The sequence below is a fragment of the Centruroides sculpturatus genome, unplaced genomic scaffold, assembly GCF_000671375.1.
Source record: "Centruroides sculpturatus isolate CEXI.00-Female unplaced genomic scaffold, Cexi_2.0 scaffold56, whole genome shotgun sequence".
In the NCBI taxonomy this organism is placed as follows: domain Eukaryota; kingdom Metazoa; phylum Arthropoda; class Arachnida; order Scorpiones; family Buthidae; genus Centruroides; species Centruroides sculpturatus.
In genome coordinates, this window is record NW_019384586.1 from 438,739 (window position 1) to 453,818 (window position 15,080).

The 15,080-nt window shown below is 29.9% G+C and overlaps 1 long non-coding RNA gene across 2 annotated transcripts; it reads right to left on the bottom strand.

Annotated features, from left to right (window-relative positions):
• Window positions 1-592: 592 nt before the first annotated feature.
• LOC111624611 lies at window positions 593-10,531 on the bottom strand. Of its 2 annotated transcripts, none has more exons than XR_002756608.1 (4): window positions 10,395-10,531; window positions 9,393-9,569; window positions 5,075-5,197; window positions 593-908 (listed from the first exon to the last, which is right to left on the bottom strand). It is a non-coding gene; the product is annotated as an uncharacterized LOC111624611 (long non-coding RNA). The 2 variants fall into 2 exon arrangements; XR_002756607.1 differs by having other exon boundaries at window positions 593-948.
• Window positions 10,532-15,080: the final 4,549 nt, after the last annotated feature.

A 15,080-nucleotide genomic window follows, 5' to 3' on the forward strand; every position in this document is an offset into this window, starting at 1 on the left:
CAGGGGATNTTTTTTTTTTTTTTTTGTTTTGTTTCAACCCTGAAAACCCTACTCAACAGGGGACACTTTTACAGCACTATGCACCAATATCAACCAAGTAGGATGCAATCTATTACACAACCAATAGCAATAATAATAATCAACTGAATAAAGTGGATAAACGCCAAGTGTTTTAATAATAACACAGTCTTGTGTTCAACAGTAAATAATAATAATAATTCGTGATGTATCTCAAATAATTATGAAAAATTAAATTATATTAAAGAATAAATATTTTCAGACATTTATAAATCGATCATCATTGGTATACCTTTAAATATTGAAATTCAAATTTGAAATTGTGTTACAAATACTATACTTACTTGATTCATTAGAAGTACTAACTGTCCACAATAAATCTTTATCAGTGTTGTGTTCGTTACAAATATTTACTAACGTTTTTGACCTCCACCAAGGTCTTCTTCAGGTGCTGACCAACCATTGTCTGTCTTGACTGTTAGAACGATGTCGTCCGAGATGTAAATATTGCGCGTATCACGTTTCACCCCTTCACTTGTTCCCGTTCGAATTCTTTGAATAGGAATCCCCACACCTGTGTGATCATCTCTGTCTATTCAAAGAATTCAAACGGGAACAAGTGAAGGAGTGAAACATGATACGTGCAATATTTACATCTCGGACGACATCGTTCTAACAGTCAAGGCAGACAATGCTTGATCAGCGCCTGAAGAAGACCTCGGTAAAAATCAAAACCATTAGTAAATATCTGTAACGAACACAACACTGATAAAGGTTTTTAGTGGACAGTTATTACTGAATACAGTGTTACAGTTGTAAGACGTTTGTATTAGAAGTTCAAAGATAGCGTCAGATAATTGCAGATTTCTGCACAAGACTGCACGAAGGCCCTAACAAAAATAACAACAACTTTAAGGCAATTCATTTGTCCTGAAAATATAAGAATGCATTAATAAATATATATTGATTATCATTTAAAAGTTAAACTTTTTAAAAATAATATATTTATTCCAAAATATAACACTTAATCGAAAATGTATTTGTTATAAATAATATGTTTTATTTGTACTATTTAACAATAGTAAAAAATTTAATATAAAATATTTAAAATTCATTTAAGTGTTTTATTATTATCTCACTTTCTGTGGTTATTTTGTTATTTAATAACAATAAAAATTAATTTTAATCAAAGTGTCAATTACAGAACAATACTAATCTATATATATAATCGAGACGGGTTGATGATGATAACAAGCGCAGAGCCCAAACGGTTAGGAGTTGAAAGTTGAAATTTGGTATACAGTTAGGGTACGTCACGAAAACGCATACTAAGAAGGGATTTTTCGAAATTCCCCCCAAGGGAGAGAGACAGGATTAAGGCTTAACACTTCTATCAACAATGGAAGTGTTAAGTAACAATGGAATTGTTAAGAGAAAGCGACGTGCAAGACACAGATGCAGATTTTTCATTTTTGCGGGAAATCAAACATATTTTTAGACCCATCTAAAAATTCTCTAATCAGTCCAGAAACAGGGGGACCCAATTCTTGCATTCTGTGAAAACGGGTAAGGTTGACTATAATGTAATAATGTTAATCTTCCCTATCGTTACTTTTGCCCGAGCAATGCCGGGCCTATCTGCTAGTTGTTGAAAAACAAGACCTGCATTTATTTTTATTTGAATTCAGTAAATAAAAATTGTTTTGGTTTATTATTAGTATTAAAGTAAAACACCAATTTATCTATGGTAATGTAAACTGATGCTATCTCAGATAACCAAAAACTCAGATAAAGCCATGGCCATTTCAAATTAAAAATTATGAATATATAAAATTCATATGGTATATCAATTTCAAGCATCTTTTTATACCTTAGAGAATTTAACAATATATAAGAACAACAACTTTTACAACATTCATTATATAGATAATACTTAAAATAGTTTAAGAATTAAAATGTGTTTATTATTGTAGTTACATTTTAATATGAATGATTTATCTCACATTGAAGTTAAATGCTAAAAGGTAACAGAAACCAATAATTTTGTAATATATATTATTATTTTAAACTTTAATGAATTACAGTATAAAAAAGTAGTGTATTGCAGGTTTATCTCAGATAATGTGGAACCTTAGTTAATCAGGGTTCTACTGTATATTATAATATGCAAAATTTTGCTAATGAAATAAATGTATTAAATTACATAGTATTAAATCAAAAAATATTTATTTCTTTTTTCAAAAAATTAAGTAAAAATTACTAAAATACGAATTTCAATAAGCCATATTCCCATCAAAAAAGCATTTATCTCCTTTACTATCAATATCTTTCAATGTTTTATCTTTATAATAATTTATTCAAAAACTAGCAGACCCCGCCACGCCTTGTTGTGGCTCAAAATGTATCTATTATAAATGTATAACACTTCCCCCGTGGGTGGGAATTTTTCGAAAAATTTCTTCTTAGTGTACATTCTCTTAACATACCCTATTAAAACGCAATCAAAAACGTAAAAACCCGCATCTAAAATGATATAATAGAAGCCAAGTTTTTCACAGAAAGCCTTAATTCTGTCCTCTCCCCCACGGGGGAATATCGAAAAATCCCTTCTTAGTGTACATTCTGTTGACATACCCTATTAAAACGCAATCAAAAACACAAAAAACCGCATCTAAAATAGTATAAATAGAAGCAGAGTTCTTTACGGTAAGCCTTAATCCTGTCCATCTCCCCTCAGCGGGGAGAATTTCGACATGTATATTATATAAAAACACATGCGTATTCGAATGCAGCGTTGTGTCAAAATTTCAAAGGAGTCAGTAGGAACAAACAAACATTACATTTTTATTTATATAGATAGATAGAAGATGATCTGCTTTAGTTCATCCTCACAGAAAAGCAAACTTAGGGCATCGTACTTGTAGCGCCATCTGTTGGACATAAAAGCCTTAACCTAGATTATATCTTTTAATTTATATGAATGTTTAACGGAATAATATACAGCTTATGTCCACTCTGAAGTTCCATTCTAAATATTGGTGAAAGAATTTTTGAAATCGGATGAGTAGTTTCGGAGATTACCTGCTGCATACAAACTTACATACAAACATTACCTCTTTATAATATTAGTATAGATGATATATTTACAAATTTTATGTTTTTCACACTGTTATAAATATTTTTATTATTCTAATTAATATTAATAGGATTTATAATTTAAAAAAGTATTATATAAGATTATTAAGTTTCAGTCAGAAAACATTAAACAGGTCATTCTTTTTTAATTTATTGCCTATTATTTTTCTCATTTCATTTCAATGTATTTCATTACTTGTAAATAAACATATTGTTTTTGCTTAAAATAAATTAAAATTTAAGAAATTTTACAATACAGTAAGACCCCACTTAAAGCTGATTCGATATAACGACATCTGTGCAAAGCCTAAAAAAAGCTAAAAATTTACAATGATTCAAATTATTGCAGTATTTAATTGATTATTCCCAATCACAAAGCAATCAGCAAAAGGTGGCAATTTGTCATAGTGCTATACTTTTCTTAAATCTATAATGCAATTTTGGAAAAAATGTATCATCATGGATGGCATAGGCAATATCGACTTCACTTGTCAAAAATTAACTGATAAATGAGTAAATAAAGTGTGAAAGAAGTTATGGCTGAAGGTATCGAAGAATTCTCAACAAGAATAGCCTAATTGATACAGCAGCACTAGGAAATATAGACAAGCAGGATATTGAAGAGTTACTGCAGGTTTCTGGTGAGAGCCTTACCAAAGACAACCTTCAAAAACTAGCAGAATAAGGACTGCATGTAGAAATGGAAAATAGATATTCTGAAAATGAAGTACCCAAAGAATTTCTCTACAGATTTCCTTAGTAAAATTTTGGTAACAGTAACAGAAATTGTTCATCAAATTGTAGCGAATGATCCAGATTTTGAAAGGAGTGCAAAAGCAAAACAAGGCATTTTGGATGCAATCTTCTGCTACCAACATTTGCTTCAGGGAAAAAAACCAACAAATGAAGGTATGTGACTTTATGGCAAAAAACAAGAATTTAAGAGGAACCAGGATCTTCATCACAAAAAATGAAATTTAAATTTCAGTTTCAATATGTTTGTGTTATTTAACACATATTATTACGCAAATTAATATAAAAATAACTTAAAATTAACATAAAATCTGTTTATTTTTGGTTGCATGTTCCCCTTTCCCTATTTTTTTGTTGTTAAGTTCCATCAAGTCGTCGTCGACTCCTGGTGACTTCATGAACAAGTCTTCTCCATCTTGATCTTTCCCTTGTTGTCTCTCGTAGCTCCTCCAGCTTCATTTCTGTGACTTTCTCAATTTCTTCCATCCATCTTATCCGTTGCCTTCCCCTCTTCCTTCCACTTTTCCCAGCATAATATTCTTCTCTAGGGAAACTTCTTTATGCATCACATGTCCAAAGTAGGTCAATTTTTGTTTTAAGATTCTTGACTCTAAAGAGAAGCTTGGCTTAATTTTTTCTAAAATTGAGATATTTGTTTTCTTTTCTGTCCATGGAACTCTAAGTGATCTTCTCCATATCCATAATTCAAATGCATCAATCACTTTTCTTTCCTTTTTCCTTAGAGTCCAGCTTTCATAGCCATATAATGTTACAGGGAAAACCATTGCTTCTACAATTCTTTTCTTAGTATGAATGGAAATGTCTTTATCTTTCATTATCTTGGTGAGATTTGCCATGGCTGTTCTGCCAAGGTTAATTCTCCTTCTGATTTCTCCTTCACAACTTCCATTCCTTTCTATCTGAGCCCAAAAGTATGTAACTTTCTGCCACTTCAATTCTTTCACCATCCACAATGAAATCTTTTAACTCTTCAGTTAACGCTTCCCTATTTACTCTATGTTATAATGACTCTTTTAACGCTGTTTCACTTAGTGCTTTGTCATCTCAAAACACATCCCTTGTGTTAAGTGGGGTCTTACTGTAATATGAATCTTGAATGGGTTAAAAATAAATTATAAAAATTAGGCCTTACATAGTAATTGTTTACCTCATACAATAATGATCTAATATCTGACTGTTGTGTAAAATCTCTTCTAAGAATTCCCAGTAATTCCAAGCATAATGCTTCAAATGAACCTGGTTGATGATTCATGTGTACTTTAATTCGAACCTATTAAAATTATGTAATATTTATTTCTTTAACAAAAAATGTAAATAAAAGAATATAAATAGAATCTTTAAACAATATGAATACAAAATCTTTGAAATTAAAATAATATAAATTTTAATTTTTTAACATATTTCTAAACATATTTTAATATTTTACAAATATTATTCATTGCTCAATAGAATTTATGAAGTTGGCAAGTGGAAAACTTACAGACAGAAAATTGTCTTTTTGATCAAACAACAGATGTCATATTAGATGAAAATTAAAATGTTATCAATCAAAAAATTATATAATACAAGACTTAACTTACAGGCTAGTTCATTAAAGATTAATCAGTAATCAGACTTAAAAAAAAAAAAAATACGTAAAATAACCTAAATAAATTACGTAATTAATTTGGCACTAGAGGTAAGCGTTAGGCGCCATCTCTTATTAACTTTAAAAAAAAAAAAATATGTAAAATAATATATATGAAGAGCTAGTATTGAGAAATTGATAAAAAGTGCATCTTCAGAAAAAAATACAAGCCTAGGCTACACTGTGTAAAGTTTCAACATTTCAAATTCCAAACCAAAACAATGAGAAAATGAAAATTAAGAAAACCCGAGGAAGAACCCAGAAGGGGTTATGAAAATATTTGTTTTTTATTGCTTAGTTGTACTTTGCACTGATTATGGGTTGTAAAGTGTCTTATTTCATGAGAAAATGAATTGTCCATTATTAAAAATATTGTTCATCTTAACAAAGAAAGTAAGTTTGAAAAATGTTAAGAATTGAGAAAGTAGAATATTGAAAGAAGTCATTGCAGAGCTATTTAGTGAATCCTCATTGAACCAATATTCAAGTGAATTTCTTATAATTCAAAATAGTTCTCTTCCTTGAAGTAAAGTACTCCAAAATTGTCTCACCAAATGAATCAAAATCTACCCACTTTTAGATCATCAAATTTTGCTCTAATCCAACAGGATTCAAACCCTTCTTCCTTTCCCTCAAAAAAATAAATAATGAATTCGTTTAAACATATATCCATAGATGAAAGATTTAATACATGTTTATTGCATTAAATCTGTTAATTTGAGACAGAGGAAAAATATTAAATAATATTACAAGAAAATCAAAATACAAAATTTCTTACCTAAATAATAAATAGTCTCATAAATGAAATAATGCTTTCTTAAATTATTACATCATCAGTACACTATGCTTTTCTGATTGAAAAAAAAATTGTAAAATTTCAAAATACAAGACACTTGCTAATTTTTACCTGTGCTAATTCAAATCAATTTTGTCCATATATATACAGTATATATACAGTAATATAATATAATTTATATATTAAAATATCTTCAATAAAGTTTGAATGATTTTAAATGTAATTCCATGCATTAAATAGAATAATGAAAATTCCTTTAAAAAGTCATTAAATTTGTTATTTTTTGTAAGATTTTATTTTTAAGAAACCAGATAAAAATGCAAATCCATTCATTAGATAGATGGAGGGGGAAAAAAGGGAAAGGATTCAAATTTAATAAATTTGGAATTTGTATATAACACAACCACACAATATTGATAAAATTGTGTGGTTGAAAACCATAAAGAACTACATCAAGAAACTGAAACATGGAAATGCATTGGCCAGTTTACCACATGCAATCAGTGGACATCTGAAAAAAAGAACTTGCTTGCCAGATTCTGAAATTACAGAAACTTTATGGAAAAGCTTTTCCTGATCAATTCTCTACCCAAAAACAAAAGAAATTACAATTTTTTTTAATCTGTGAATTTTTTAAATTTTAATATTAATATATATACAAACATAAATACATATATATGTGTGTCTGTAATAATTTCTGATTTCCATTTCTTCATATACAATCCATTAATCTGAACTATCCTGAATATTAAACAGTTTCAGTTAGTGAATGTGCACTTTTTATTTTTTAATAATTAAAAAATACATTTATCTAATTTGCATTAATATATATAAATATTTATATAATAATTTCAAGGAGATTATTTATAAATACAATATAAAAATGAAGTTACACATATTTAAAATTTAATATTTTTAATTAAAAATTAAAATTTCATCTTAAATTAGTCATTTATATAAAGATTTTCTAATGTTAAATAACTTATATTAAACTGATATTTAAAAATGTGTAAACAAATATATTTGACTAAGAGACATAGAAGATTCACTGTAGGAGTTTTGACTTACTGATCCTTCAAGTAATTTGAAATTTCTTAAAACTATTAAAAAACACTTATAGCAATTTTCTGAGCATTATTTCTCTAGAAAAAATAATTATTTTATAACAATAAATAATTATGAAATTTACCTTAGAATGTCAATTATTAAAAACAATAAAAACCTATGAAACAATGCTTTTTGCATAATAACTATCAGAGCATCTTTTAAAGGAAAACTGATTTTTAATAATGGAGTTAATGCCCTTAATAATATAATTGCTGAAGGATAAGAGAGAAATGGTACATAATCTAAAATCTCCTGAAATTTTCTTAAAATATCTAATAGTTGTTGAGGACGTGCCTTTATAGTTTTAGCTAGGGCCTATAACATCTAATGCAATAAAAAAAAATATATAATATATAATATTATTAATTTATTTTCATAAATAAAATAAAATTTGCATTATGATGATTTAGTACTTTTCAGTCAAATACTACATTCAACAAAATTGATTTAAGCATAAATGTAAAAAATTAATCATGAAAAAATATATTTTCTGTGCCCATTGAACTTATCTCAAATATTAAATTTGCTCCAGTCATGTCATATGGTGCTGAATGCTCATTTTTAGTTTACAAAAACATGTTAGACACAAAAAGTGTCAATAAAATAGCTGAACATATGAAACAGCTCATTGTTATGGACTGAGTATGTCAACATGAATAAAAATTCATATTGCAGGAACCTATTTTTGCAATTTTACTGCCTGAATTAAGATATTAACAGCCTATTCACCAATCGCTTTCCATGGTTAAAACTGCCCAGAAATCAAAATTCTAGTAATAAATTTTAAAGTAAATGTAAATATTTTTTAAACTTAAAAGTTTAAACAAAATAATTATTTACAATTATTTTATTCAATCATTCTCAACCTAACTTCTCTTTAATCAACTTTCCTGTATTGTATCTTTTAATGTGTAGCTATGCCAGAGTGCCATAGCTGTTGGTATTGAACATATCCTACTTGTACCAAAACATTATGAAGTTCTTTAGAGAGGATTAAGTCAAACTAGAAAGTAAATCTATCCTTAAAAACTTTCTAAACTCTTTTTATTAAATGTTCATTTATTAATACTACCAAGAATGTTCTTATCATAAAAATAAACAACTATCTTGTTCTCGCAAAAAGACCAAACACATCTGAAACCAGTGAGAGTTGTTTATCATCACAACCTATTACTTTGATAAATCCCTCATTAAAACACTATTGCAATACAAATTTGCTATCAAAATCTATGACACACAACCTATAAAGTAGATTCAAATTTATTTATGCTACTTACAGAGATATATTTATATTTGTTTTGGATCAAAACATTTTGCATTTATGATAACTAGCATAATCTATAGCAGAGGTTTCCAACTTATTTTTATCACAGAACCCTTTTAACCTTAATAAAAAATGTTGCAGGTATAAATAAATTAATTTAAAGCATACTAGGTAGTCATTTGCATCAAAGCTGAAACCAAAAGTAAAACTACAATTAAATATAATCAAAATTAATTAAAATTGAAATCAAATCAATTGAAAATTAAAACAGTGTTTTTAAAAAGCATTTAAAAGTTGTTTTGAAATTTTCAAGTTATAAATTTAAAAATAAATTTGTTTTACGTTATTTGTGTGCAGTTGTGACAACATATATTTTACTGTTTTTATGGTTTCCATTACTTTGTCAAACATTATATCATGATTTTGGTTTGTTCCGTTACCGATAAATTGGTCCCCACTATTTATAAAACTATAAATAACTTTAGCACATGTATAGTCTCGGATTGAGTCCTTGTATCGTCATGCAAAGACTCGATCTGAGACTTTCCATTTATCACCTTTTACAAATTTCATTGCAGAATTAAAAACTTATAAGAACTAAAACGTTTTCGAATATTTTTGAAGAAAAATTTCCATTGCATCGAGAAGAAAATTATTACAAATCTACTTACATTCTCTTCACACTTATGAGAAACTAGAGTCAACGAAAAGACATCGAGAACTTGAAGTGCTGTACTTCTTACGTCAGTTACACGAGCTTCGCTCAATACGATAGATGTTATTTCCGAAATCTTTTTATTCTTTCTTTCCAATGTAACCGTCAACGTGATTTTCTTTCTCAATCGGAACTACAAAGCATTATGTTATGTTAAGCAGTTTGACAAGAGGGCCAACTTCTCAAATTCCCGAACGTTACGTTTTACCGTTTTCTGCTGAGAATTAATTCCTTCAATTATAATTACAAATATATTTTTTATCCTTTCAGTATTCAAACGACTTTTAAGACCGAATTTACAACGGAATATAAAATTTGAGTTAATTAATTAAGCGGCGCCTTTCATAATTTAAAATATACAGACACTAATTTTTTCATCACTTTTCTCTAAGCAAAATTTGCGCTTAACATTTCGAGCCAAAAATGGCTCGCAAGTTGCTTCGAATCCTAATTAAATGCTACAATAAATAATTAGATTGGATCGTAATAGAGAGATGCTCTAATTAATTAAACACCTAGGAAAGTGCGAATTTATAAAATCAAAGCTTTTTCAATGTATTTCACGTCTTCATGTCTTGAAACTTTTTTTCATTGGAGAACGATAGAATAATTCGAACGATTGCAAAGAACAAAACGTTTAAATGTTACCTATGGTTGCAAGATGACCGCGCTTCCGACTGTTCGTGGTCCAGACGGACTTCTCCCGGACGGGAGCCGCCGGCAGGCCGCCTTGTGCCAAATGTCACTAATTATTGATTCATGGTAGTTCTTGAACAAAATAAAAAGAGGAAACGATATAGTTTCCTTTTTTTTATACGAAAACTAAAGATATAGTTAATGTAATCTAACCTAACCGAAGCGCCGCCATCTTGGAACCATAGGTAACATTCGTATAAAAAAACTTTTTGAATGTCTTCATAAAAAAATAGCGCGTTATAAACTCATTTTAAATCTTTACCTTTAAATGGCCTTAAATTCGCTGGTTCCCAAATTACACAAATATTCATTTTGTCAAGTCTTTGACTCAAACGACTTTTCGAACTACAGTTGCAGAACAGAACGTTTTTGAAATTCGAATAAATCGAGTGGCGCCGTCTGCAATTTGAAAAATAAAATAAAAATTTTAATTTTTATTAATTTTTTCATTACTTTCGAATTCAAAATGTATGAGTAAAATTTCAAATGATATTTTACTCGAATAAATCGGTTAATAAATATTCTAACCGATAAATCAACGTATTTACAAGTCAAAGACTTTTTCTGATGTTCTTGTTCCTCTGATATTTTATACTTTTCTGGCCGTTGAAAAAGCCCAACGTCCATAGTGTCTTTTGAGATTACTAATTAAATAATATAGTGTATAGCGATCAATACAGTAAAAAAAACATACTGTAAATGAATACTTTAAGGCCCTGTACACACTAGGCGTTTTTCAACGCGCGTTTTAAAGAACCAAGAGTTCTATGTAGCGGTACACACTCAAACGCCAAGCGCGCGTTAAACGCGCGTTTATAGATTTTTGTTAAAACGCGCGTTTTGCGGGCACTTTATGGGCGCTTTGAGATATATGTGCTGCCTTATAGCGACGATGGAGGAGCACACACAATCAATTACTTTCTCGTCCATTTCCAAACTGAGCCAGTGCTAAACGCCGAACTAACGCTCGTCGAACGCCGAGCTAACGCGCGTTAGCTCGGCGTTTGACGAGCGTTTAGCGGAGCGTGCGCACTGGCTCGGTTTGGAAATGGATGTGGAAGTGATTGCTTGTGTGTGGCTCCTCTATCGTCGCTATAAAAGACGACGGCAGAGGCAAAGAGAATTTTGGGTGCACCCAATATTACGAGATAGACTGACGCATGAAATGTTTGCGACGTTGTATCCAAAACTAAGACAAAATAAATTCAAGTTTTTTAATTCTTTTAAAATACCTATAAAATCCTTTGACGATGGTTGGTCTCTCTTAGATTTCATCAATAAATAGATAAGTTTCGAAATGATCGTTCTCCATTTCAGCACATATATCTCAAAGCGCTCGGCTAACGGCCGCAAAACGCGCGTTTTAACAAAAATCTATAAACGCGCGTTTGAGTGTGTACGCCTACATAGAACTCTTGGTTCTTTAAAACGCGAGTTTAAAAGCGCGCGTTGAAAAACGCCTAGTGTGTAAGGCTCTAAAACGTAATACTGGAATATGTCTTTAATTAATTTATCGACCTGGGAACCTCAGGAATCCCGACTCCGAACCTTCTCATAAGTCTAAAGAGTTCGGATGAAATACCGTAAGTAATGCCTCTAGTCCTTTTTATCATATATCACCAATATTACTCTATTGTGACAAAAAAGTATTAATTTAAGTAATTAATCAACTTTTGAGTTTACTCGCAGCTGAAATTCTTATGGAACTCAGGATGAAAAAAGGTGCGAATAACGGGAAGAAGTAAACTCTGAATAAGAAATTTTTCACCCATACCAGAAGTGTATACTCAATTTATATATGGAACTTTATTACTGTTTTGGGTATTTTTTATTGTACTTGGAGGGAGATAAATATAAAAATATCAAACGGTAAGCTTCAAACAAAAAATAATAATAATAATAAAATAAAGAGAAAGATAAGTGTTTTATGCCTTATAGAAGTTATATAGCATATATCAAGTATATATATATATATTATTTTTTATTTTTATTTTTTAAACTCTTGTTTAAAAAAGTAAATCTGCCAGTATGATTGACTGACTATCCGGAAGACTGCATTATATAGGAAGTGGCGGGGGTCCGAGAAATTCTAAACATAAGTATAGTTTTACAGAGTCTTTTCTAATATCAATGTTAGTCTATTGTGTCGACTTGTGCGCGCAAAAAGGATAACAATACATGTAGTTGAAACTCAACTCAAAGTTCCTTTTCGTTTGTTATTCCACTTCACAAGGAAGCGCCACATATTTACGACGCGGTCTCTCCGTGTCAGGAAAGGCTTTCAAGCCAAAAAAAGCCACGCCTGCTCGATTTTTACTTCTCTGCGATGCACTTCTTTGTTTATGTGTCCACGAGACAGCTCTAAGAGAAACATTTCTCAACGCATATTTTATGCATGCAAACACGACGAGCCGCTGTGCGTGTCACCCATACTTGCTTTGAATTTTCGGGCTTAGTCATGCAGCGTGTCCAAAAAGGCTTAGCGGGTCACGTGGCCACTTCTTTTTCTCTCGGAAATATAAAAGCCGAACGGTTGGCCTCCTACTCTTGCAGTAAATTAATATTAATGTATTAATGTACAGTACTTATATATTCTGTATATGCATCTTATATAGCAGAGTTTCTTATAGTAGTAAATACAATTGAAAATAGATAAAAGATCCAGTAAGAATTTTTCGCGTATTTTCATTTCATCAGTGGGATTGACCACGTGAAGCTTTCCATAAAAGTGCTCATAAATTTTCGTATAAAATACACTTTTTAACATTTAAAAACATACTTTGTAAAAATATATTCTAGCTTCACTGGTCACGACTTACAAGTTAACTGAAAATTATTAATAATATATTGAAATTTTCGAAAAATAATAAAATCTCGACAGGATTATGAAGAGGAGAGTAATTTTGGCCATGTAATTTAGGTTTTGGACTCCGTGGAGGAAGAAAAATAAATTTTTGTGCGTAAGAATAATAAGAAAATCACTTAGTTTTTACGCTTGTCTTCTTTCTTTTATGTTTTTGAAAATTTGAGGAGAAAAGGGCAGATCCAGTGACAAAATCATTCTTAAACGATTGAAAAATTTCTCCAGATAATTAAACGAATATTCTTCAGCTAAATAAGTGTCCTTTTATTTTAGTTATTTTTGTACTTTTACGGTTTAAAAATGTATGAAACAAAATTTTTGTACATTCTGAAGACGTTCTTTATTTCATGTTTAATATGGAAGAACTTAATGCATTATGGATGTTGATTAAAAAAAATTAACTTGACCTCCTCGTCTTTAACTCATAGAGGAGAAGATGGTATTATGGAACCGCAATTACATTTTAGTGAATTGTAAACAAGGTATCATAACTACACCATTTTTTGTGCAAAAAGTACTTGTAAGTATTAAACTAAATGTTCCTAATTGAATTTTTCGTTAGTGTAACTTTAAGTATGGTTTTTGAAGGCTTTTGTACAAAAAGTCAGAAAGTAGGCTTAGAGATAATCGGGTGGTAATATGGAACCTTACTGTATATTTTCAAAAAATGCTTTAATGTAGCCAAAAACAAATAGGAAAGTACAAAGAATGTTAAATAATTACAAAATCATTTACTCCAATGTATTTTAACGCAAAAATGATTTAATATTTTAAAATTAGTCTATATGTAAATACACCATCTAACCCCACCTATCAGGTTTATTTTTATAGACTACAAGAAGGACAAATTAAAATGGTTAAACTATCGCTTTCTTCAATATTGTCACAAGGACAGTGTGCCCATTTATCACAACTGCTACATTTATTGTTATTTTTTAAATAAATAAACATAAATAAAGTTTCAACTTACTTCTTCTTCTTCTTTGTTTATATGGAGATGTTTCAACTTACTTGTAGACTAGTCACTTTACCAGACGATACTCTCACTTCGCGCATGCTCAGTTTCGCTATTTTGTAAACAGACGATAATTTTTTTTCATGAAAAAAAAATGTTTATTTCGATTGTTATCTTACATTTTATTTCTTGTAAAAATAGTATTTAAATTAAAAAAATGTTTTCATAAATAAAATAAAACGTAAAAACATTATTTTATGGTTTGAATTTGTTGGTAATACTGAACACCGGGGGAGTTGGGTTCCGTATTAAAAGCACCGATGGGGTCCGTATTACACGCATCTCCATCTTGGGTTAACTTAATTCCTGTCGGCACCAAACTTTAAAAACGTGAAAATCACACAGATTAATATGTACCCCTAAGTCTCTGGAACGGAATACATGCACCAGTGAACCTACAACTGCACGATTTATATTTTAAAAATAATTAAATTCACTTAGCATTCAAAACTTGCGAATTTTGAAAAAAAAACAAATTTGCTGATTAAATACGGACAACTGTTTAACTGAAGTAAAACGGGTTTTCCCCTTGCTATGGATGTCTGCCTAGTTCAGTTCAGCCACATTCCGCTACAGTTCGCTTTTATCATCAGTTCGAAATGGGGTGGTTCCATAATACCACCTTCTCCACTACGTTATAACCGAATTTGCAACGAAATATGAAATTTGAATAAGATTAAGTGACGCCGTCTGTAATTCAAAATATATAAAAACACTAAATTTTTATTATTTTCGAAACTGAAATATTTCAAAGTTAAATTTCGAATGACATTTCACTCGATTTTAGTTCGTAACCATTAATATATGAACTAAAATTTTATGTTTGATATACTCAAAACAAAAACTTTATTTATCTCATGGCTTATTTGCAGTGGAAACAAATATTACATCATTATTCATTGCAGTTGAACTTCTCATTTGAAAGATATCTCGTTAAATTGGCGATGAATGGCAGAAATGTCATTTCGAATAATGAAAGTCACGGTTAATCCAGCATGGCTAAATATTTCATTTTAAATTAAATATCTACCATCTGTCCACCAGTGGCCTAGTGAATGTAAACACTGTAC